The sequence below is a fragment of the Triturus cristatus genome, chromosome 7, assembly GCF_964204655.1.
Source record: "Triturus cristatus chromosome 7, aTriCri1.1, whole genome shotgun sequence".
Classification (NCBI taxonomy): domain Eukaryota; kingdom Metazoa; phylum Chordata; class Amphibia; order Caudata; family Salamandridae; genus Triturus; species Triturus cristatus.
The window spans coordinates 1,344,738,051-1,344,764,532 of NC_140590.1; the positions used below are offsets into that span (position 1 = coordinate 1,344,738,051).

A 26,482-nucleotide genomic window follows, 5' to 3' on the forward strand; every position below is an offset into this window, starting at 1 on the left:
CCTCTTTCTCGTTTTCTCTCCTCTTTCTCGTTTTCTCTCCTCTTTCTCGTTTTCTCGCTCGTTCTTTTTCTCTTTCTTGTTCTTTCTTTTTCGCTTGTTTTCTTTCTCTTTCTTTCTCATTTTCTTTCTTTCGCTCTCGTTCTTTCGTTTTCCTGTTCTTTCTCAATCTCTCGTTCGTTTTCTCGTTCGTTTTCTCGTTTGTTTTCTCGTTTGTTTTCTCGCTCGTTTTCTCTCGCTCGTTTTCTCTCGCTCGTTCTCTCTCGCTCGTTTTCTCTCGCTCGTTCTCTCTCGCTCGTTCTCTCTCGCTCGTTCTCTCTCGCTCGTTCTCTCTCGCTCGTTCTCTCTCGCTCGTTCTCTCTCGCTCGTTCTCTCTCGCTCGTGTGCTCTCGCGCTCGTGCTCTCGCGCTCGTGCTCTCGCGCTCGGCTCTCGCGCTCGTGCTCTCGCGCTCGTGCTCTCGCGCTCGTGCTCTCGCGCTCGTGCTCTCGCGCTCGTGCTCTCGCGCTCGTGCTCTCGCGCTCGTGCGCTCGCGCTCGTGCTCTCGCGCTCGTGCGCTCGTGCTCTCGCGCTCGTGCTCTCTCTCTCGCGCTCGTGCTCTCTCTCTCGCGCTCGTGCTCTCTCTCTCGCGCTCGTGCTCTCTCTCTCGCGCTCGTGCTCTCTCTCTCGCGCTCGTGCTCTCTCTCTCGCGCTCGTGCTCTCTCTCTCGCGCTCGTGCTCTCTCTCTCGCGCTCGTGCTCTCTCTCTCGCGCTCGTGCTCTCTCGGTTTTTCTTTTTTTCTTTCTCGTTCTTTCTTTTTCGCTTGTTCTCTTTCTTTCTCACTTTCTTTCTTTCGCTCTCGTTCTCTCGTTTTCCTGTTCGTTCGTTTCTTCAGTCGTTTTCTCATTCGTTTTCTCTCCTGTTCTCTCTCCTGTTCTCTCTCCCGTTTTCTCTCTCTCTCGCTCGTTCTCTCACTCGTTCTCTCGTTTTTTTTGTTCTCTCTCGTTCTATCTCCTCTCTCGTTTTCCTCTCTTTCGTTCTCTCTCTCGTTCTCCTCTCTCTCGTTCTCCTCTCTCTCGTTCTCTCTCTCGTTCTCTCTCGTTCTCTCTCTCGTTCTCTCTCGCTCTCTCGTTCTCTCTCGCTCGTTCTCTCTCTCTCGTTCTCTTGTTCTCTCTCTTTCTCGTTCTCTTGTTCTCTCTCTCTTTCGTTCTCTTGTTCTCTCTCTCTCTCTCGTTCTCTCTCGTTCTCTCTCTCTCGTTCTCTCTCTCTCGTTCTCTCTCTCTCTCTCGTTCTCTCTCTCTCTCTCTCGTTCTCTCTCTCGTTCTCTCTCTCTCTCTCGTTCTCTCTCTCTCTCTCGTTCTCTCTCTCTCTCTCTCGTTCTCTCTCTCTCTCTCGTTCTTTCTCTCTCTCTCGTTCTCTCGTTCTCTCTCTCTCTCTCTCTCTCTCGTTCTCTCTCTCTCTCGTTCTCTCTCTCTCTCGTTCTCTCTCTCTCTCGTTCTCTCTCTCTCTCGTTCTCTCTCTCTCTCGTTCTCTCTCTCTCTCGTTCTCTCTCTCTCTCGTTCTCTCTCTCTCTCTCTCTCGTTCTCTCTCTCTCTCTCGTTCTCTCTCTCTCTCGTTCTCTCTCTCTCTCTCGTTCTCTCTCTCTCGTTTTCTCTCTCTCGTTCTCTCTCTCTCGTTCTCTCTCTCTCGTTCTCTCTCTCTCGTTCTCTCTCTCGTTCTCTCTCGTTCTCTCTCTTTCTCTTTCTCTTTTTCTTTCTCTTTCTCTTTCTCTTTCTCTTTCTCTCTCTCTCTCTCTTTCTCTCTCTCTCTCGTTCTCTTTCTCTCTCTCTCTCGTTCTCTTTCTCTCTCTCTCTCTCTCTCGTTCTCTTGTTCTCTTTCTCTCTCTCTCGTTCTCGTTCTCGTTCTCTCTCTCTCTCGTTCTGGCTGGAGGTTCATGGGCAAATGCTTTCAGCTCTTATGTTTCCAAGGGATTGGATTGTGCTCCGGGCCTCCGCATCCAAGTACACTGGAGTACTGCTAGTCACAGTCCGTGACTGCATGGAGAGGACAGCTCAATGCAGCGGAGTCTCCAGTACCACCGGACTTGGGTACATGGGGTGAGACATTCGGGGGCCAGGGAGACCAAGTTATGCAGCAAAGACACCGAGACATTTTAAAACTGTACGTTTTGTCACAGATCACCAGCACTCACTTGGGTTTTAAAAAGTCGACCGAACATGCCTACCCTGTCCGCCAAGATGGTGCTTTCTGGGAACCGTAGTCTGACGATGAAGGCTGCGGTGACGCGTTCGAGAAACCAATCGACTTAGCTAGTCTTCCACCAATGGAAGCAAATGAATCAATTGAAAAGCAGTTGGTGCTAGTAACTGGTGATAGGCATATGATTAAGGCACACTCGCCGAAGTGTGTCATGCCCTCACTGCTTCAATAAACGATTCTTCCTGGCTCCATGCTGTGTTCCTCCGGTTCCTTCCTTTGGTGTGGAGAAATCTCCTTGTGGGGATAGATAGATATATATATGTCTGCTAGTTTTATCCTATTTTTTTTATAATCCTTTATAAGCAGGAGATTTTAGTCAGAGAATGCTTGTGCATACTTCGTGACAAATGTTTGTCCTGCTGCCCCATTACTTGTTTGGCCGTGCTACTAAGAACTGTCAGTATTGGCAAAAGCATTGCACCAGCAATGAGAAGTGATGGCATTGTTCATGAAAAGTAATACATTCCAGCTGAGAGAAGTGCAATGATGCTCAAGACATGATGGGTACCTGAAATACATTTCATATGAGCAGCCTGAGTGAATGAGCCTCAGAGGCGTGCCTGGTTAGCAGTCTCCAGCCCTGTAAAGCTCCGAGAGGTAATTTTTTCAGTTTTCCTTCACAAGGCTTCAATGCCTTCTACAGTTACAGTGCATACACCAGACTCAGCACGTGAATGTCCAATCTGGTTAGGCATCTGTCTAAACACTGCTACTACTGGGCTTCAGTGCACTAGGACTGCTACATATGGTGGAAAGGAGTTCTTCCTTTCCTAGGGGTGTTACATCGTGCAGCAAACTTACTCAAGGCAGTGTACCTTTGGAAGAAAACCGCACGTCTCTGGTTTGTATGCTAGCTATTTGCTGAGGCTGCATTTCTCTGTTCTGTTCTCAGGACACAGATGGGCATCGTTGACACCCAGCCCGTATTGCCATGTCCGCAGTCATGGTCACCTGGAGTGGTGCTTCGATTTTTCCTCCTTTTGGTACAGTCTTAAGGAGGCACTTGACACCTTTCACATGTATATTATATGTGCAGGATAGCACCATGGCTTCTGGCAGGAGACCTTTCCTAAGGCCTTTACAAAGGAAACTTGAAAGACTTTCAAAGCCGTTAGTCCTTGAGGGCTTGGACAAAATTCACCATTTTCGTTGCATACTGTGGCACATGCCAAGCCAAAAGGGAATAAGGCACAGGCAAAGAGAATGCAACAAGGAACATGAGCCTGGGTCCATTTTTGGCACCAATACTCCCTTACAAAGCCTTGTGGGACAGCAAATTAAGTGCATTACCTTTGTGAATGTCTGCTTCTGTGGCTATTGATGGCGATGGCACCAGTTTCTGAAGTCCAGTTTCAAGTCTCATCCATGATGAATGTATTTCTTGCAGTAAAGTAATACACATTTTCAAAAATGTAGTGAGTGATCCAAGAAAATATTGTGTAATAATTCAAGGAGGATAAACTCATTATTTTCCCTTAAACCTTGCTTTATGGTGTTCCTTGGGGGTCATGTCCCCCAAAAGCTATACACCAAGGTTTCTGGAATATGGAGGGCCCTAAACCGCTCCTCAGTCAAATTTAGTACATTTGACTTGAAGTCCAGAGCAATTCGGTAACTTCCATCGTGGAAATATGTTCATTCTCTAAAATATTTCTACTGTTTTTTTAACTGTACACCTTAATTTAACTAACGTATTTCTAAATTTCAGTTTTATCAAATTGCAATCATTGCTTTTAATCCCTTTTTAAATTTAGGTAGCTAGGATACTGGTTTTTTGATATGTCAACTTTGAGCACAACCATGTACCTTGAGCATAGAGGCCCATCATATCATCCCTGTCTATTCTTTCATTCCTGGTCTTGATATGTCACTCTTAAAAGTGCAGTCTGCTCTTTGCCTTGGAATAAGGATGCAGAACTCTGTCCAACTTATAAACCTTAATAATGAGTAGGATTAATTGCTTCTTAATGCCATTTGTAAAATCCGCTATTCCCTGAAGTACCCTCACTTGGTATGATCCACAAATGGGAATTTTTGCATGGAAATGTAGGCTCACATATTAGTGCTTCTACTACTGTGTGCACTTCCCTCATTATGTCACAAATAGATGGTATAGGCCCTTATTGTTCCCCAGTTGAGTGAGCTTTATATGTAGCAGTGTAAGCTATGACCAATGGAACATTAAATTCTACTTCGGCATTCGTTTCTTTGGTGTCAGTGGTTCCTTTGACTACGAACTAGTTACCAGTACTGTCTGAGGCTTTCACAACAAAGGATTATACTTTTATTTATTTTCTAGCGTAAAACCTGTTTTGCACTTGAAAGTTGTCTAAGTGTAACACAAAGCAGCATGAAGCACTGCTTTGCGTTACTCGGCGTCAAAAGAGATTACATGGGTGGTACAAAGGCATTCCCATGCAACTACCCATGCTTTGTAATACAAAACCCTATCTACTATCAGTAGCAGACAGGGTTTTGCGTCAAAAATTAACACCACTTCAAAGCAGGCGTTAAAAGGAGAAATGTTTTCTTTTCTCTTTTCTTTTCCTACTTTGCATGTTTGCTGTACAGTACAACACACAAATAAGGAGTAGGAAAAGTTTCAAAGTTGGTCTAAGCGTAGTATTTAGTACTGGCAGGAAACCCTTCCAGTACAAAGTCAATGCAAGACTCAGGCACACACCCTTGCACTATGAAGCAATGGTATGAGCGTTGCGCTCAGCAGCAATAATCTGCACCTGCATTAGGAAGAGAGAAGGAGAGTGCCCTATCTCTGTAGATAGGGCACTCCCCTGCTTTCTCCCTGTCGCTCAGCGCAGCACAGCATTTTTTGCTGCTGCGCTGTGTTGGGTGACCCTTTCATAATCTGGTCCTCAGTCTTTTGCAAAAGAGATTTGTTTCCTGGCATTACCAAAGATTATGGCTAAGCAATCTATGCAGAAAAAGCCTGACTCTTTTTTGATCGGATTCAAACTCATCCAAGTGCACTTTTTTGTTGGAAATGGATGAAGATGAAGCAAGTAAGGTAGATAACCTATCCTTCCTCTTGATGCAGGCACTGCTTCATGTGCACATCTGAAAAGTTTGTTGTTTGTATATGATGCTGGAAATAGATTTTCCTGTTCGGAAGTGTCTCGTTTCTGTAGAAGAGTTGCAATTTACTTTTGTTGTGAAAAAGGCAGCTCAATATCTGAATTACTTTAGCTACTGTGGAACCAAAATCCTCTTTTATGAGAAATATTGAAAGTTAAACAACACACAAGGGGTATTTTACCATATATTGAAGCCTTGATGGACCAGGTTGCACTGACTTGAAATACGTCTTAACTAAAAGCAGCAGTTTTAAGAATAGTGTCTTAGAAGCATTGGGCTGCTTTACCTGATGCAGCTTATTTGACTTCACATCCAATCCAAGAAAGTTTGGTTATTCAAGCTTTTGCCTCTAAATTTAAGTCTGTAATGAGTCACAATGTATAACGTAATAGAGGATCTACAAAATAGGATTCTTGGGGTGGCAAGCATTGGGACTCGGCTACTGATGCTTTCAATATTCACCATCTGATGTTGATACAATCATGCACTTAGGTGTAAGCAGCCCTTGTACGACCTAGACTTCCACAAAAGATGAGAAAGTTGTTCCTTGGCCATGGCGATGGTTCCTGTAAACAAGAGCCTGTTGGGCCATCTGACATCTCTAAATGTGGCGATTTGAGTACTCTCACCCTGGCGGGAGTAAAGTACTCGGCGATGGTACTAACAACATTTACATCAGGCCTTAAGTATGCAAAAATATGTAGTGATCAAAAACTGATCAAATGGGGAAAAAAGGAACATAGTGGTTGAAAAAACAGAACATCCTACTATGTTTTATCATTTGAAAAAGAAAAAATAAAGTACTGATAAAACCACTTAAAATAAAGCAAGTTGTATCTCTGGCAACCTGAAAAGGGTGAAAATACAAAGTTAAAACTACTCTGCAGTTGATTACTCTATGTAAAACGGCTTTCTTAGACTCTCTACACTAAAGGTACCTTATAGACTGTATTTAATTGTAAAATTAAATGTTCCTACTTGTCTAAAACCATGGCACCCATCCGTCCTTGACCATAATGCTCCACCATACCACCCCAATTGCATGTTCCATGCTCACTGTGCCACTGGAACTCTAATCAGGGCCAAACCCGTCTTGGGTTGCTTATGTTCCTGTTCAGGGAGGACCTGGCCTTGCTGTTCAGGGTCAGGACTGATTTGCATATTACTTTGCCCAAAATGAAATGGCAAGATGAGCAAAAGAGCAATGGGTTGGGATGCTACGCTGAGCGATTGCCTGTGGTTAGACAAATTGCAAGCATTCCTCCTGTCAGAAGTGGGCCCTGGGGCTAGCAGGAGCTATAAACCCAACTGGGGGGGTTGAAACCATTAACTCCTGATGTCCTGGGGCCTGACCTACTATAGATCCTGAGCAACTAGGCCAAGTACCCCTTCAGAACTTGACTCTAAGTAGCAGTTGGGTCGAGCAGCCCTAGGATTCTTGAGAGGGAGGCAGATACAGGGGGGTGAACACTGGCTCACAACTCTAAATATGTTCAATAGCAGCAAATAATTATTGCCCAGGCAAATACTTGCTTCTATGAAATAAGGAGCATTTATTAACAAACAGTAACTGAAATATAGCATACACAAACAGTATACACAGCCCTCTGAGATCAGGGCTCTAGTGTTCAATAGGCAGGTCCCTGTGACCCACTTGCCTCTTGCTAATGGTAGTGGTCATTTCCCATTTACTATAGGCGATATCCAGGCTAAGCCCCACTACTAGTCCGAGTCTCAGGAGTCTCACTCGGACTCTTTCAAAGTCAAAATTTGTTCCAGCAGCCGAAACACTATGTGGCAGAACAAGTTTAGAAAAAGTAGAGAGAGACCCCTTATCGAGTCAAAGGGAAATAGGGTACTTAGAATAAGTCAAAAGAAAGGAATTCCCTTGGATAGCCTGAAACTATACACACTAAATATTTAAACCTAAAAAAAAATTACATTGTCACTGTATTTAGCCCAAGCAATGAACTAAGCAATACATCGCCAATAGAAAAAAAGGAATTAGACATTGAATTTAGTCTTAATGAAGAACACATTTGTCTAGAAGAATTCCTATTGATTGGAACTTGATACTTATTTCTCATTTAGTATCTAATGTACCAGATCAAAAAACGAATTGCGTCAAGGCGTTTCGATGGTGTCAATCAATTTAGACCATCTTTATCAGGACAATCATATTATTCTCTTGTTGAAATTATTCATGTAGCTTAAGCTATATCCGTGTATATATATATATATATTCAAACACAGGTAGCCCAGTAAGCCGCACACGAATCAGAGAGAAGGTTTACCAGCCTTTAATAAACGGTGTGGAAAGAAGCATCAGTCAGTGCAATTGGCAGCCTCTCCTGCGCCTTACGCGTTTCGAGTTCATCTCTTCATCAGAGGCGCTTCGGGAAAGGTTCACGCTTGGCTGGCAGTTACTCCTTTTTAAATCACGCTTCCTGTTTGCATTGCAAGTTCTTAAAGGAGTTGTAGTGCCGAAATATTCTCCACCTCAATAACGGTGCGCCGATCTCTGCCGCAAAGCAAGCCCTCACATGGGCCCTGGCCTAGGCGTCCTTCCTCTATCCGTCCTCTCTGCTCCACATTGAAAGCAGTGAATCTGCTTCCGTGGCCCCCTAGGGATAATGGGGTGGTGCTGGCTTGGCGGATGGGCGTCCGCCTCATAAATTCAAACACAGGTAGCCCAGTAAGCCGCACACGAATCAGAGAGAAGGTTTACCAGCCTTTAATAAACGGTGTGGAAAGAAGCATCAGTCAGTGCAATTGGCAGCCTCTCCTGCGCCTTACGCGTTTCAAGTTCATCTCTTCATCATATATATATATATATATATATTCAATGAAAAAACCAAAGGTTTCACACATGTTATAGTTAGCTGGACATTTCACTCGTAAAAAACCATTGAAATTCCCCCGTTATAGTTAGTTCAGCTAACTATAACTCGCGCGCCCGCAATGCACTACTGATGACGTCACATATTACATCCCTCATGACCTGGTCAGTGACATCACTCATGACATCACTGATGACATCTCAAATGACATCACTGATGACATCATCCAGTGATTGTGTGTTTTTCTGAAAATTAAATATGTTTTATATTTATATATATCTCAAGGTCAATGGAAGAATAAATGGGTATATAAGTGTCTAAATGGATGCTTTTTTTTTGTAACTGACTGATTAAGTGTATCATAGTGAATACATGGCCTACTGAGTAATCTTTAAATATGAAAATATCTGTATCAGTTTCTTACTTTGTGTATAAGTGGCTGCATGGGTTGGTGAGTAGCTACATAAGTGTCTATATAGGTTATTAGTTGTTTTTTTATCAGTATGAGTGTCTGAGTTTCTGTATGGTTCGGTGGGGGGTATTACTTAGTGCATAGGTGCATGAATGAGTGACTCACTGTTTGTATGTGTTGAATACAGCATGTGTGCAGGACTGTATGGGTGGATGAGTGTGTGCATGGGTGTGTTAGTGAGTGAATGACTGTCTCTATAGTGTCTTTATGAGTAACTACATATGTTTTAAACTAGTATATGTGACTATTGGTGTATATAAGTGAGTATATGTGAGAGTGAGAGATTGGAAGAGTTCCTGTATGAATAAGTATGTGTTTCTATAAGTTATTGTTTAAAAGACTGAGTATGTGTAATTTTCTGTAGAAGTAAGTGTGGTGGTATGTGTATAACTGTATATGCAAGTAAATGGATGTTTGATTCTTTATTAGCATGAGTGACTATGTGTGTGAGTAACTCTATGGATGAGTGGCGTTGTGTAACAGGATGTATAGGTGTATGAATACATATGAGTGAGTACATGTATGAGTGACTGTAGAGGACTGTTGGTGAATGACTGTATGTGTATGTGGTTCTTAGAATTACTGATTAGGTTGTTGTAACTGATATTGATATGTTCATTATTTTGAACATTTTAGTTTATATTTTTGAATGTGTGTTTCAATGGTTATATTAGGGGAAGAGGAGGTCTGCCACTCTATCACAAGGATGATGTCATCAGTGATGTCATCAGTGATGTCATTTGAGATGTCATCAGTGATGTCATGAGTGATGTCAGTGACCATGTCATGAGTGATGTAATATGTGACGTCATCAGTAGTGCATTGCGGGCGCGCGAGTTATAGTTAGCTGATCTAACTATAACGGGGGAATTTCAATGGTTTTTTACGAGTGAAATGTCCAGCTAACTATAACATGTGTGAAACCTTTGGTTTTTTCATTGAATTTCTAAGGTTTTTTAAATGCTAATTCCTAACTATAACGTGTGTGAAACCCATGGTTTTTTCAGTGAATTTGCAAGGTTTTTTTAATGCTAATTCCTAACTATAACGTGAGTGAAACCCATGGTTTTTTTCAGTGAATTTGCAAGGTTTTTTAAATGCTAATTTTTTTTTTTTTTTTTTTACATATTTTTATTTTAATTTTCTATCCTTTTTTAAAGACTATGGTTAAATTTTAAAAATTCTACAATGTTTTTATTTTACCATTTTTTTTAAATAAACAGGTAAAATTTATTAGTATTACATATTTATTTATTTTTTTCCTTTTTTAATTTTTTTTTTAACGTGCGCGTACGGTAAGCGCACGTCTTGCTTTAATTACGTTAGATTTTGTACGCTGTTTGCGTTCATTTACGCAATTTGCGTAGACGCACGTCACGCGCGCACAGCGCGTAACGCGTACGCTGCACGCGCACGTTACGCGGAAGTGAAGAGGCGTGCCTGTTTTGCGCATGCGCGCGTGCGCGTGTCTTTTTTACTCGCATGCGTACTTTTGCCGTAAGCGTACCGTAAGCGCACCGTAAGCGTACGGTGGGCCATGTGATCATTTAACACAACTTTTGATTGGTTGAAACTACTTTCAGTTCTAGAACTCTCCTACACCACACCCATTCCCCTCATTTCTGCTTGTGATCCCTTAGGAGAAGGAGCTGGGTTGTCTTTGTGATACGATGGCAGAACAGCAGAGCCCTTCTGAGAGTGAGGCTAGCAGCACTACCTTGAGGCAGAGAACGAGGAAACAAGACCTCTTTCATATGGGAGTATTTTTCTTTTCCAGAGGGCCAGCAAAAGGTAAATGCACCCTTAGTGACTTGTAAGCTGTGTAAGCGTGTACTTTCAAGAGGGAATCCCAACAAGAAGTATTCCTTCGGGAATCACACCATGTTAAGACACCTTAAGGATGTACACAGAAGGACACATGCTCGACATACTGAAGGTAACCCTTCAGTAAGTCAACCAAGCACATCCACAGCAGCTCAGCCTGGACCATCATCTGCAGGGCCGAGTCCTTCTTCTGCAGGTCAGGTGAGCCCTTCATCTGTGGTGGGAGCATCTCCTTTTTCTTCTCCTTAGGAAATTAACCCTCGGTTTCTGAGGGTTGAAATACGGTGCGCCACTTGTCATGATCTAATTTGTTATAGGGAGACCAGTATTTCCCTAGTGAACAATAAAATAGATCAGCACATTTGTCGTACCGTCTAATATTCCCATTCTTTCTTTCCTCTGTCCCTGCATGAACACAACGGCTCTTAAGAGCCAACCTTACCTTTCATCTATTTTTTATATATGTTTTTAAAACTTTTTTTGATTTTTTTTTTTTTTTTTTACCGTACGCGTACGGAACGCGTAATGATTTTTTTTTTTTTTTTAAAAACACTAAAAATCAATTATCACATTACAAGGTCCTTGAGAGACTACAATGAAAAACTGAAAATGTGATTGTGGAGAAGTGGAAAAAAGGAACCATGATATTTTTGACTTACCATACCCACTCAAAAAAATATTTATTCATTTAAATTTTTTTTTTAATTGCTTTAAAAATGGTTCTAGTTTTCGAAAATGTTCTATCTCAATCTGAAAAAAAAGAAAAAAGTATTAATATTTAATAAAACATTTTATAATACAGTACACATATTTACATATTTTTCAAAAAAAAATGTTGCCTTTTTTTTCCTGTTTTCAGAATATATTGCATTTCACTATAAATTGTGAAAGCAATTGCATTCATCATTTAACAGCGGGCAAAAAAAAAATTAACAATCTCAAAGATTGTTTTAAAAAAGCCCACAATCTCTTTTTGCATAAACATAACTTTATAGAAATGCATAATATTCTTAAATATCATCTAATATCAATACTTATTTCTTTAAAATACCATCTGATATTTTTGTTTCAGAAGTATAATCACAAAAATATATCTCAAATAACTCCACAATACATCTGGTTCCATTTCCTTTAGGCCAAATAGTAATTTTAAAATTCTTTTTTGATTAAATTTCCAATGGTAATCCAATAAAAATCTAAAGTTTAAATTGTACAGATCTCACCGATTTTCTGTAACATTTTGGTTTCTGAAAGATTTATTAATAATTAAATAAGTCCACAATAGAATTGTTTACCTTTCCGCATGGCCAAATAGTAATTTTAAAAATCTTTTTTGAATAAATTTCCAATGGCAATCCAATAACATTCCAAAATTTAAATTATGCAGATGTTACCGATTTTTTTTTTTTTTTTTTTTTTTTTTTTTTCTAAATTTTTGGTTTTCCAAAGTTTCATTAAAAATTGAAAAAGTCCACATTACAATTGGTTACCTTTCCATTAGGCCAAATGGTAATTTGTAAACATTTTTTTTTAAAATTCCAATGGTAATCCAATAAAATGGTAAAATTGTTTTGTCCAGATGTTGCCAAATCTCTCTAAAATTTAGGTTTCAGGAAGATTAGATGGGAATTTGCTAAATCAAAAGGCAAACGTTGCTTAAAAATCAATTGGGAATCATTACACAGTGTCCAGCCTTTTTCACATTTAAGATACACTGTGTAATGACCAGAAGTTACAGTAGGTCCATCATGGAAAATTATTGCAACTGTTACAAAAGTTTTTCCTGAAATTGATAATTGCTGTCCTGTAAACTTCTTTATTAAAGTATCTAATTTTGAACCATCAGCAGCGTTGCATCATTAAAATTACATACTGTCCGTATTCCTTTAAAATTAATGTTGAAAACATGTCAGATTGACACTCACTGCATTCCATGCTATGATTAGCATCTTTAACTAATTTAGCAAAAGTGACTGTTTTACTTTCTGGCAATGTTAAATAAATAAACCTTTCAGAATCAACATTAGAGCCACATATATTATAACAGTTTTCACAACTATGTTCCCATTTATAAGAGAGACCAAATACATTTTCAATGGGAACTCCTTCTTCTTCCAGTACCTGAAGAAAAAACATCAAGAATTCCTGTGCGTCTTGCTGTACATTTTGAGAAAACTGTGTTCGTCCTGAACATACATCTAAAAGTTTTCTAATTTCAGTAGCACTTTCTATTTGAGTTTTATCATAACTCAGCTTTTGAAAAAGGAGACTCAACTCAGAACAGAATCTTTTTCCCTGATTTACTATTATCTGCTCTTGCACACTTTCCAGATAAAATGCAACATTCAGCACTACATTAGCGTAGCAGTTGACACCAGAGCTATTTTCAAAATGACATCCTACAACCTGTTCTTCATTTTCCTTTTTCTTTTTGCTTGCAATTACATCACTCCTCTTTTTTTTTCCTCCTCTCTACATCTTCATTACAGATATTCTCATTTCTCCTTTTACGAGAAACTACACGTTTCTCCAACACAGGATACTGACCTAAATGAGGAGCATAGCTTCTTCTTAATCTATTATACTCCTTTACACAATTTGCATCAGCACTAACTTTTGAGTCATCAAAGTCTATCATGAATAAACCTGATAATGTTTTCACTCGTGACAAAGCAACATATGCCATACCTTCTTTGAACACAGTTGAACCAATGTTCACAAATGCACAATCTACAGTCAATCCTTGAGACTTGTGAATAGTTACAGCATATGCTAGAGAAAACGGAAACTGCTTCCTACGTACATATAAGTCTTTCACAAGCATGAAACGAACTGAACAACGACAAATGTCTTTAACTTCTTCTATCTGATCAAATTTTATTTTTAAACATTCAATTCCATCTTTTTTCTGATAATTAATAAAACCCACAACTCTTCCCATAGCTCCATTAACTAAACCTTTTTCAACATCCAAATTTCTCCTTAAAAATACTCTACAGTTCATGCAAACATATAGATTTTTTTGTAATCCAGCTGTTTTGGAAATGTTCTTCTCTAGTGAATCCAATTTATTTTTCAGTGTGCCTGTTAATGTGACAGTAATTCTTCCATCCTCAATTTTGTCCACTGCTTCCAATTTCCTGATCTCTTCCTTTTCCAATTTCAAAAGCTTCTCATTGAATATTGAGCATTCACGTAGAGTTGGCATTAAGCAGATGACACTTTTCTTTTCTGCAATGTTCTTGTATATGTTCTCTGCAACTATTTCTTCCTTTGGAAATAAATTATGTAGCAGCCGACTCTGTAATGCTTTCGTGCCAGCTTCAGTGAGTAGTCCAATTCTGATATCTTTCAGAATACTTCCATATTCTTCATCGTTTGCTTGCCTCATATTAGTAGTAAGTTCCTTGTACTCAAAGAAGGACCAAATATTTGCATTACCGATGCTTCCCAATGACTTCTTTGTGTCTTCATGTGTCACAGTATTAAACACTGGTTGTCCTTTAACTGGAGTAAGTTGCAAAAGATCCCCAAAAACTGTGACGTGTTTTCCTCCAAATAACACGTCATAGTCTGTCTTCAGAATTTGCTGCATTCTTAAATGCACAAAGGCAAGCATTAAGTTTGATACCATGCTCACCTCATCAATAATGAGAACTTGCATCTTCTTCAATAATCTTGAAACTTCCAAGCATGCTTCTCCAGTTAGGTTGTTGTATTGTATTTTGTTCTCATGCTCCACTGGTAACATTAGCAAACGATGTAAAGTGATTCCTTTTATGTTATATGCTGCTAACCCAGTTGGAGCAGTAACCACACAAGACAAAGTAGAATCCGTTTTTTGCTGTAGGTAGCTTCTGATGACTTTTATAAGGAAACTTTTTCCAGTTCCAGCTTGTCCGCTTACATACATCCTGATTGGATGAAATGATGTGCATGAGCACTCTTTTTTTTTTCATGTAGAAATCCGTGATCAATTTTGTTTCTGATCTCTTCATAAATTTGTTGCTGCTCTTCGTTCAGTTGTCTTTCCAAATTTTGTAAGTCTATAAATTCTTCTTGAGCTTGATTCATAGCCGTTTCCACTTCATTCATGGCTATTGATGCTTCATTTTCAACGATTGGTTGTCCTAGGGGATCTTGACTGAGTGTTCCTGAACTTTGGCTGTCCTGAGAACTGTCTCTAACTATTTCTGCTGCAATTGTAGTTTCCTGTTCAATTTCTTCATTTAACATTTGCAGATAAGTTGAGAATGTACTGCATTGTATGCTGTCTTTGCAAGCATTAAAAGAATCTTCATAGCTTTGAAATTCTCCCAGTAGTTCATCCTCTGTACGCCATGGTTTAAACAGCTGTAAAAGAGCCAAGTAGTAAAATTTCTTTTTGTCAGTAGTGTCGCAACTCAGCTTCCTGTGATTTATCAAACTTCCTTTTGTTTGCTTCACCAAACATCCTTCCTCACCTCACATGCTTGAATATTCCCCGTCGTCGGAGTGGGAGTCCCACGGTAAATAATATAGCAATATATATAGCCATAATATACATATATATATATATATATATACATATACATAAGTAATCCTATAAAAACAGAGATATAAGTAAGTAATAACATCAAGAATGTCCCTATATGAAATTTCCATAGAGATACATGGAAAGAGAAAAAAGACATTCGTAGTCTATCTCTGTCATTATGTTAGTCCAAACTACGGCCAATCAGGCGCCAGCTCCTCTCTAGAACCTTCTCCTCAGAGCTTCTCACCTCAGATTTTCTACCGCACGTCGTGTGACAGGGAGTCTCCCTGAGCTCTGCTCAGTTTTTTCAGTCAGAATGTCTTCCAGTAAGAGATCTTTGTTTAGACCATGTTCTTCATGTGGAAAGCTGCGTCTATTTTCTGAGGACCCACACAGTAAGTGTATTTACTGTTTGTACCCAGACCATGAGGTGGCAAAATGTAAAATTTGTAGAACCTTTTCTACAAAGACTTTAAAGGATAGAGAAGGCCGCCTGTTAATATGGCTACAGAGACTGAAGGATAAGGACAACCCAGTTTCTGATGTGGAAAGTATGTATTCTGGCCGTTCTCAACCAGCCTCTAAGCGCAGTAGTGTGCAGGAGTTACCATCTCCTTTCCTCAAGAAAAAGAAGCTTTCTTTGACTATGACAGCTACCACTTCTGCTGTCGCACCTACTGTTTTGTCACCTAAGAGAAACAGTTCTCAGGCTGAAGAGGCGTTTACTTCACAGTCCTCAGGAAAAAGACTGTCCGCCTCGTCGACGATGCTGCCGACGGCGAGATCGGCGATATCTGGCTCGTCGACGGTGACTGACGACGACATCAGCTGCTTCGTCGTCGACGAGCGTTCTGTCGACGTTATCCTCGTCGACGGGGACCATCACTAGTACAAGGGCTGTGACTTCAATTTTGCCCATTACATCGTCGACGCTACCTGCGTCGTCGACTAAGGCGTCGTCGAACTCGTCGACGCCCACTCCGTCGTCGAAGAAGAAAAAGACCCCGTCGACGGGATCGTCGACGGCGACTTCGTCGACCAAGACCTCGACGACGACAACTCCGTCGACGGCGGCTCAGTCGACGACGATGACTCCGTCGACGGCGGCTCCGTCGACGGCGGTTCCGTCGACGTCTATTTCAAAGGCGCAAGGTTCACCGATGCATATTCCGTCGACAATCGTTCCATTTACGACGGCTCCGTCGACGAGGCCTTCTCCGAAGACATCCACAGTGTCTACCATACAGCAGTCAACGGCCGGTTCTTTCATAAGGATAAGGTTGAAAAAAGTAGCGTCTGCCCAAGAGTCAAGGAGGGAACAGCTACCTCACGCATCTTCAGCATCGCTTTCAGAGGCGCAGCCTCCATCGCCTTTATTTGCTACGGATTCTGATCAGGAGTCCGAGGTTCTGCCGGAGTCCTTTGGAACGGCGCAAAGCCCATCCGACCTCATAATTAAATGCCAGGATAGCAGTGAGGATGAAGATCCAGTGTACATACAGCAGGTGCCTGCGAAACAGCCAAAGGCGACTCTTCCTTTGTCGCTTATAACTAATCTCCAACGCATGTTGGATGACTATAATCAACGCTTTCCGCTACCTCCACAAGGTTCTGAGGTCCCGTCAACTCCTGTGGTTCCAACTATACCACCGATACCAATAGAGAATCCTGTACCTCTGCTGCCGTCTGCACCACCAAGACAGGTCCCAGAGAGGTTGTTGCCTCAATATCAGCCTCCGCAGGGAGAAACAGAAGAGGGTGAACTCCCAGATGATGATGATGATGGGGATGTGGATGACGATGATGAGGATATGGCGGAGTGGGACAATTACCAAGTACAGACACCATCCCCCTCTCAGATAGTCACAGGGGATTCACCTCCAGTGGACATAGCAAATTTCCATCAATTAATAGAGAGGGCGGCGCAACGTTTTAAACTAACAACTGAGCGCAGAGAGGAAGATTGTTTCCTCTATGATTTCAAAAGTCAGCCGTTTAAACAGACTCATGCTATTCCTATTGTGGAATTTATTTGGGAGGAAGGCAAGAAGTTGATGCAAGCACGGAATACCTTGCCGGCACAGGTGCCTCGATTAGAGAAAAAATATAAGGCACCAATAGGAACCCCAGCATGCCTCACGGGACAGGCTAAACCTGAATCAGTCGTTACGCAGGCAGCGCAACGTAAGGCAAAGAATCCGACGTCGACTGTCACCGCACCACCGGACCGTGACGGACGTCGAATGGATGCCATAGGGCGTAAGTTCTCTTCAATGGCCTCTACTGTGGTAAGAGCAGCTAATGCCTTGGCCATATTGGGTCGCTATGACCGACAAGTGTGGGCTGACATTTCAGAAGTACTACAACAGTTACCGGAGCCTTCTAAGGGGGAAGCAATGAAGTTGCTTCAAGAAGGAGAAGCAGCATCGACGGAGATTATTGATTGTGCAGCAGACATCGCCTGCACGGGATTCCGTCAGCTTGCCGGAGCGGCTGTTCTGCGCAGGCAAGGATGGTTAAAATCGACATCCTTTCGTCAGGAAGTACAATCCATGATTCTTAACATGGCTTATGACGGCGAAGCGTTGTTTGGAACTCGTGTTGATGAGGCACTTCAATCCATAAAGAAGGACACTGAGACAGCTAGATCTTTAGGAAACCTTCAATTTCAAAGGCAGAATTTTCGTGGTGCACGCGGATTCGGCACCTCCTCCTCCTCCAATCTCCAATTTTCGAAGGGGTAATAATCAATACAGACCCTATAATCAAGGATCCAACCGATATTCCAATACCCAGCAACAGCAATCTTCCCGACAGCAGGCTTCTAAGTCGTATAGAGGGAAATCCTCATACAGAGGAAACGCATCTAAGAGACAGTGACTCTTTCCGGACATGCATGATTGGAGGTCGAATCTATCTGTTCTTTTCTCAATGGTCCTCCATCACAAGGGACCGTTGGGTTTTGGACATTGTGAAGAAAGGACACGCCTTAGAATTCACCAAATTCCCTCCTTCCACACCACCCTCCGGACCACCACCTGCTCACATGAAAGAACTTTTACAGCAAGTTCGACTTCTACAGCAGAAGGGAGCTGTAGAAATGGTGCCAGTATCGCAAAGGGTTTTTATTCCAGTTTCTTTCTGATCACAAAGAAGAACGGGGAGTGGAGGCCCATCCTCGATTTAAGGGCACTAAACAAATACCTAAAAAGCCAATCCTTTCGTATGATGACGCTAGTAGACATCTTGCGTCTACTCTCGCAGGAAGATTTCATGGCAACTATAGATCTCCAGGATGCCTATTTTCATATTCCGATATTACAAAGGCATCGAAGGTTCCTGCGTTTTCGAGTGGGTCAACGCGATTACCAATTCAAGGTGTTACCGTTTGGTCTGCGCTCGGCCCCTCGTGTATTCACGAAGGTACTAGCTCCAGTAATAGCGTTTCTGCGACTTCAGGGAGTGCAGATTTTTCCATATCTGGACGATTTTCTCCTAAAATCCCAGTCAATTACTCACCTAGAACAACACATACTTCTGTGCCAGAACGTGTTTCGCTCACTAGGTCTGTCGATAAATGCAGCAAAATCCCAACCTCATCCTGCTCAACAAAGGGATTTTCTGGGAGCAACTCTGGAAACGGTATCAGCAAGAGCGTTTCTTTCCCAAGAGCGTCTGCAAAAGATACTACGGCTGGTGGTGTTAATCAGATCAAAAGAGTCAGTTTCTGTGAGATTGTTAAAATCGTTTCTGGGGATGGCGCCAACTTCCATTGCCTTAGTTCCTCATTGCAGGCTGAGAACACGCCCTATTCAGGAAGCACTGGACGTTCAGTGGCGTCGGGTCACGGGTTCGTTCCACGATATGGTACGTGTCTCAGATCAAATGAGGTCAGCGCTCGCATGGTGGGAAAATCCAGCCAACCTCACAGAAGGCATGTCTTTTCTGTCGGTGCCGCCGGACAGGACAATCACGACCGACGCCTCATTAGAGGGATGGGGTGCACATTTGGAAGATCTCTCCGTAAAAGGAAGATGGTCAGCACAGCAAAGAACTTGGCACATCCACAGGTTGGAGTTGATGGCAATTTACCTTGCTCTCAAGTCATTTCTGCCCTTGATCCAGGGAGAATCAGTGCTAATACAAACAGACAACACAACCTGTATGCACTATGTCAACAAACAAGGCGGAACAAAATCCCCAAGTCTGTCCAGGTTAGCTCAAAGAATTTGGGACTGGTCTCTCACTCATCAAATCATGATTACAGCAGTACATCTACCAGGAGTAGCCAATATCCTAGCGGATTCCCTAAGCAGGTCCTCCTCGTCGACCCACGAGTGGGAATTACACCAACCCACTCTAGAGAGGCTATTCCAAATATGGGGTCGTCCACAACTGGATCTTTTTGCTACGCCGGAGAACCGGAAATGCCGGAATTATGCAAGCTGGCATCCCCACAAGGGCTCGCAGGGGAATGCCCTTTTGATAAACTGGTGCAATCTATTTGCGTACGCCTTTCCTCCAATTCCCCTCATACCTCGGGTCCTTTGGAAAATGAAGAGACAGCCTTGCCACCTGATTCTAATAGCCCCACAATGGCCCCGACAACCGTGGTTCTCAGAACTGCTTCTGATGTCCCAATGTCAACCAATCCTCCTGCAACAGCGGACAGATCTGCTCACGATGAGCGAAGGGAGAATTTGTCATCCAAATCCCTCCTCACTGAGCTTATCGGCCTGGAACCTGAACACCATGAGTTAGCCCATCTAGACATCCCGCAGGATTGTAGGGATATTTTGGCCCAAGCAAGAGCACCCTCTACAATCAGGACGTACAAGTTCAAATGGAAAAGATTCTGCCACTGGTGTGCCGCTAACGGAGTCCACCCGATACACTCCAGGGCGCACCAATTACTACCTTTCTTCTTGCACCTAGCTAATTCTGGTTTGTCTCACGCAACCCTACGGGTTTTCTTGGCAGCAATTTCCCGTTTTCGGCAGGATGGCTCAAATTCCCTTTGTTCCTCAAGAATAATCCGCCAATTTTTTTAAGGGTTTATTTCGTAAATTCCTGCCAATTCGACGCCCTCCTCCGTTGTGGCATCTTAACGTTGTGTTGGCGCAATTGATGAGACCTCCGTTCGAGCCCATTCACAAGGCCGACCTAAAATATCTAACTTGGAAGGTCGCACTACTTCTGGCATTAACGTCTTCACGTCGTGTCAGTGACATTCATGCTTTTACCGTCAAACCTCCGTTCCTGCAGTTCAAACCGGATGCTGTAGTGTTACGCACCAATCCATCATTCCTACCCAAGGTGCCTACTGATTTTCATATTAATGAGCCAGTAATATTAAAGACCTTCTTTGCCAACCCTCAGACACCTGCAGAGCAAAGATTGCACTCTTTGGACGTGAAGCGATGCCTAAAATTCTACATCAGTAGGACAAGTTCGTTTCGAAAATCCGATCAACTTTTTATAGCATATGGACGTTGTCATAAGGGACGTCAGGTTACTAAGCCGACCATTGCTCGATGGATTTCGGCAGCTATTGCTTTCTGCCACCAAAAGGCAAACAAACCCCTACAGTCTTCAGTGAGAGCGCACTCCACTAGGGCAGTATCATCATCGACTGCCTTATTTGCTGGAGTACCTTTGCAACACATCTGCAGAGCAGCTACGTGGTCAACCAGACACACGTTTACTAAGCACTACTGCTTGGCAACTTTAAGCGAAGAGGACGCTGCAGTAGGACAGGCAGTGCTACGCAATCTTTTTAAATAAGGTGAGCCTCTTCCTCCCGCCTCCATATTGTTTCCATTTATAATTGACATATGAGGCATTTATACAATTACAGTTATTCAGTACTGTCATATGCATGAGAAGATTGATTGTCATTATAATTTTCAAGGCTCTGTGATCATGGAAACAATGATGATTGTTACTGCTAGCTATTCTATATTCAAGCATGTGAATCTATGAAAGACACCCCAATACTGGAGAAGGTTACTTACCTGTAAACAGGTGGTTCTCCAGTATTGGTGTCTTTCATAGATTCACATGCGACCCTCCCTCCTCCCTTCAGAGGCTCTCTTCTCCTCATACACTCTAAAGTCACTTTGGTGCTACGAAAATCTGAGGTGAGAAGCTCTGAGGAGAAGGTTCTAGAGAGGAGCTGGCGCCTGATTGGCCGTAGTTTGGACTAACATAATGACAGAGATAGACTACGAATGTCTTTTTTCTCTTTCCATGTATCTCTATGGAAATTTCATATAGGGACATTCTTGATGTTATTACTTACATCTCTGTTTTTATAGGATTACTTATGTATATGTATATATATATGTATATTATGGCTATATATATTGCTATATTATTTACCGTGGGACTCCCACTCCGACGGGGAATTTAAGCATGTGAATCTATGAAAGACACCAATACTGGAGAACCACCTGTTTACAGGTAAGTAACAATTGTTCTTCTTACTACATAGTCAGAACCACATCTTTACGAAAAACTCAACAGATTTATGCTGCTTTGGCTAAGCCTTCGTAATGTTATCCTATATCTAAAGCCGGTATTGCTAGATGGATTGTAAAATGTATTCAAATGGGGTTTTAAATCCAGGATCGTTCTCCCCACTCTCCCTAGGCTGCAGTCTACTAGGAAGTTAGGGGGCAACCATGTATATTTTAGGAAATATTCCTATAGCTGACATTTGCAATGGAGCAACGTGGTCAGCTCCACAAACGTTCACTAAAGATTGCGGTGTAGATATCCTTGCCCATCAAAAGGCTGGAGTTGGCCAGACAGTATTAAGACCTCTGTTTCAGACATCTGCATCAATCACTGACTAGCCACCGCTTTGAGGGAGTACTAATTTACTGCCTATGCAAACATATGCATCTACAGCCACACATTCTATGAATGGAATATGTTAATTGTCATGTAAATATGTTAGTAGCTTATAGTGCTATAGATTCACATGCGCCCAACCACCTTTTTTGGGTCAGTGTCTTGTTTGCCCATCATAAATTAAGAATTTATTTTACTTTCAAAAAACGTTTTCATGGTTGTGAGAAAGTGCCATATGTTTTGCATGGTATGCCCCCACTTTTTGCTGAATGTACTTTGAGTGTGCCCTGGGCTACTGCCAATCAGTTGCCCAGGGCCTATGTTCCTTCCCTAAAAACTATACTGACACCCACAACCCAAATTGGCAAGTCCTGGCCACATGTAAGCCCCTGGTAAATGGTACACTAGGTACCCAGGGCCTTGTGACCAGGGAAGGCCTCTAAGGGCTGCAGCACTTATTGTGCCACCCTTAGAGGCCCTGTCCCCTAACACAAACACACTGTCCTTGCAGGCCGAGTGTCTGGGTCCAGGACAAAACAGAGTCGACATGGCACACATCCCTGTGTGCCATGCCTACAACATACACTGCCCTGGCATACATCAGCCACCCCTCTAGCTGGGTGCCCTATGCCAGTGGTGTGGGCACAGGAGCATGAGCCCTGTGCCCTTACAGTACCAGGTCCATTTCTGGGCACTGTAAGTACAGTGCTGCCATATAAGAGTGTATGGTGCTGGGAGATCGTCAAACACAAACTCCACAGCACCATGATGGCTCCACTGAAGACTGAGAAGTTTGGTATCAAACTTCTCAGCACATTAAACCCACACTGATGCCAGTGCAGGATTTAATGTACAATGCACGACAGAGGGCATCTTAGAGATGCCCCCTGAACCTAACTTACAATCCACTTCTGGTCTGAGGGGCTGCCTAGGCTGCCACACAGCAGACATGTTGCTGGACCCCTGGGTAGAGAGCCATCTGCTCTCCTGGGCCTGCAACAATACACATCCTGGGCGAGGTGCTAGGTCTCCTCCCCCAGGATGGGCAGGGGAAGCTTCAAAGGCATGCCGCCTTTGTGAGCTTCTCCAGGCCACTTGCTGTACTCAGCAACTGGCCCTACCTGTTCTAAACCCCCACTCTGGCGGGAAGACTGGCTGGAAACCCCAAGGAAGGACAGGGGGTGTGCCAGCCTCTGCCAACCCCACCCCTCAGGTGGGGGAGGTGAGGTAAAGCACATCTCCGGGCTCTCGCCATCTTGAAGATGGGGGGGGCCCTGCCCAATCAGGACTAGGTCACTGCCCCCCTCCCACAGGAGAGTGGCAGGATAGGGGGTGTACCCACCCCAGGGCAGGGACCCAGTGGTCCCTGCCCTTTACCTACCTGTAACGCCCCTAAATTTAGTATTTAGGGGCACCCTGAACCTCCCTTCCTCAGATTCCAGATTCTGAAACGGCAAAGAAGGAGAAGAAGAAAGAAGACCTGCCGTGCAGCTGCTAACGTGAGGAAGACACCAACTGCTTTGGCCCTAGCCCTACCGGCCTGTCGACCCTCGAACCTGCTCCTGCTAAATCCCGGCACCTTCTGTGGCCAGCAACCTCACAAACCCCGGAGGACATGGCTACTTTGTTACTCTGAGCATCTGGGACTCCCACAAGCAGTGGCACTGCTCAAAGCAAGAAACTGACCCCTGGCATCAGACAGGAACCATGAATCCTGCACACTCTGCACCCGCCAAGCCTGGCCTCTGCTGGAGTGGACAAAGACCCTGAGGACATACCCCCAGCGACTGTGACCTCGAATCCGGCACCCAAGGACCCTCCACGACGCTCCTGACGACGCCTTCAGCCTCAGATCCAGGGACCCCCCCCCAACCACGATCAACAGAGGGTAAGATTTCCCGACACCAAACGGCAACCCTGCACCTGGCGCCCGCGGCCTCCTGTGCCCAACTCCTGGGTACCTACCTATCCTCCAACTACCCAACGTAACTCTCGAAGTGGTGGTCACACCTGAAGAATCTTCGTCCCAGAGCTTGCAGCCTTTGTTCGTCCTTGAGCTTTTCCATTGCAATCCATTGAGCGCCCGAAGGCTCCAAAGCACCTTGCACCCAGCCGCCCGAGTGGCACTGGCAGTGCAACTTCTACTCCTACCTACTTCCCCATTTACCCTGAGCAAGTGACCAGGAGCCCAGCTTCCACAGCTGCGTGGCCTGCTAGTCTGCAGCCACCAACCAAGGGCCCCCTGCCTCCCACAGGATAACATTGGGCCTAACTCACTCTGCACCCTGCTGCCCCTGTGCCGCTGAGGGTGTTACAACTGTACTTACCTGACCCTGGGAGACACTGGAGTCTATGCCCAGAACCTTAACTCTGCCAGTCGAGTAGTTAACTTTAAACCGATAACTCACTTTTCTTCCATAGGGTAACATTGACTGGTTTCAAGTGTCGAGTTTTGAAACTTTAAAATATTCACCTAAAATCAATCGAGTAACAAACGGAAATACTCACCTGCTATTAGGAGAGATCCCAGTGCTGGATCTTGGTGCCCAGCACTGACCCTGAAAAGTACTAACAACCGTACTTACCAGTAACTGATTTTTCTCCCATAGGAAACCATTGACTGTTTTTCTGTGAAATTTCTTCTAAGTGTCCATTTTTGCAAACTACAAATATTCTGTAAGAATCGTACCAACTGTGAAAACGTAATTACTTACCTGTTTTAGATAGATGTCCCAGTACTGAGCCTAGGAGCCCAGCACTGGATTACAAAAGTAACGAGAACATACTTTACCTGTAACTTGAATTTTCTTCCATAGGAAACCATTGACTGTTTTTTATGAAATTTCTTCTAAATGTGGATTTTGCAAACTTTTAAATATTCATTAATAATCACCTGTATAACTTAAACACAGTTTCTCAACTGCTTACAGGTGGTACACTAGTGCTGGATCCAGGATCCAACACTGACCTAGAAAAAGCAACCATAACCCCACTTACCTGCTAAGTGAATTTCCTCCCATAGGATAACATTGGTAATTTGATCAGAAAAAGTTTGTATCAACTTTTAAAATAGCAAAATATTGCTTAAAAATCACAACAGTAACTAAAATGTATGTACTCACTTGTTTCCAAGAACTGTCCCAGGACTGAATCTAGGATTCAATCCTGGAGTTAGAAAAGTAATCCTGAAAGTAATCAATTGCATATAACTTAAAATTGCCTTTGAGCTTAATGTATTATTGTTTGAAATTGTGTTGCCTATTGCAACAAACTGTAACTATTACATTCCAAGTCAATTGCGTTTTGCAAAGTATTTAACTAAAGCATCTCATTCTGAGAAAGTATATTTTGATACCTATTGTTGGTTCTAAAATAAAACCATATATTGTTTATATATAAACCATTGGCCTAGAGTTCCGTTATTGAGTGTGTGAGACCATTTGCTGACTGAGTGTGTACAACAAATGCTTTACACTGTCATCTGATACTGCCTTACTGCTCGACCAAGCTACCAGTTTAGAGAGTAAGGTTATATCTAACTTTAGCCTCTTCCAAACCTCTGGGGGTTGTGGACTCTGTACACTCTGTACCTATTAGGGAACAGTTTATACAGAGCCACTTTCCTACAATGGTCACTACATTCTCGCTAATAACCACTCCATTCTTAATCGCCTGCTGTGCAGAAAATAATCTAATAAAGAAGTCCGTGCCCAAGCCCATTCCCTACCAAGAGAAGAGTCACAGGAGGCCTTTTGATTTAAACTATTCTTTGAACAACAACTTGTGACGTCCAAGCACAGCACTAGATGGCAGGAATTTGCAGAGCATGTGAATCTATAGCCCTACAAGCTACGAACAGATGTTTACAGGGTAAGTAACGTAAATCATTTGGTGGCTGTTCTCTATAACTGCAGATTTCTTAACTATCCTTCCCACCTCCCCATTGAATGGGTGGTTATGGGTCAACATAATAACGTTTTCATTCCCATTACATACTTTAATTGATGTCATTCTCATCCTGCTGCTTCAGTGGCGTGGGCAAAACGCATGGGAAACGGTTTTGTACAGCAGTGCAGGAGTGCTTTATAGGGTAGATGACATTACAGGTACATGACTGGTGAAATTGAGCGGAGCCGTCCTCCTCTACCGGAAGAGCTATATGGAGTAAAGTGTTACGGGCCAGTCTGGTGCCTGGCTGATTGTTTTCAAAATGTGAGGAATCTGCAGGTAGATAGAATATCCACAAGAAATATTGTTACTGAAGGTGAGTAACTTTTTCTTCAATTCTGCACAAAAGAAAAAGGCAGGCCACAACTCTGAGATTTTACATTTATTGTTGCTCCTGAAGCTAGTCTGGGCCTGGAATAGGCTCCATCTGTACCATTAGGTCTAACTAATGTTGATGAATCGTTGAAACATGATAGTGGGCACAATTTAAAGAGGTTTTGTTATGAAGCTACTGACTTATTTGTAGTAAAGGCAACATCCTAGTAAATAAATGGATTCCAAAGAATATCTTGAGTGCAGTATTTAAAAGTTTTCAGTAAGCCATGGTTTAATAAAGAGATTTGTCTGCAATATCGGTGCTTGCCAAAATAAATTGTAATATGTTGCTTAGAAGTTTGGAAATGTTGCTGTTTATTAAGTAG

The 26,482-nt window shown here is 42.8% G+C and overlaps 1 protein-coding gene across 4 annotated transcripts in view; it reads left to right on the top strand.

The window, feature by feature from the left end:
• ATXN2L (ataxin 2 like) overlaps positions 1-26,482 on the top strand; it is a 767,539-nt gene that overhangs the window by 76,708 nt on the left and 664,349 nt on the right. The window lies entirely within an intron of this gene.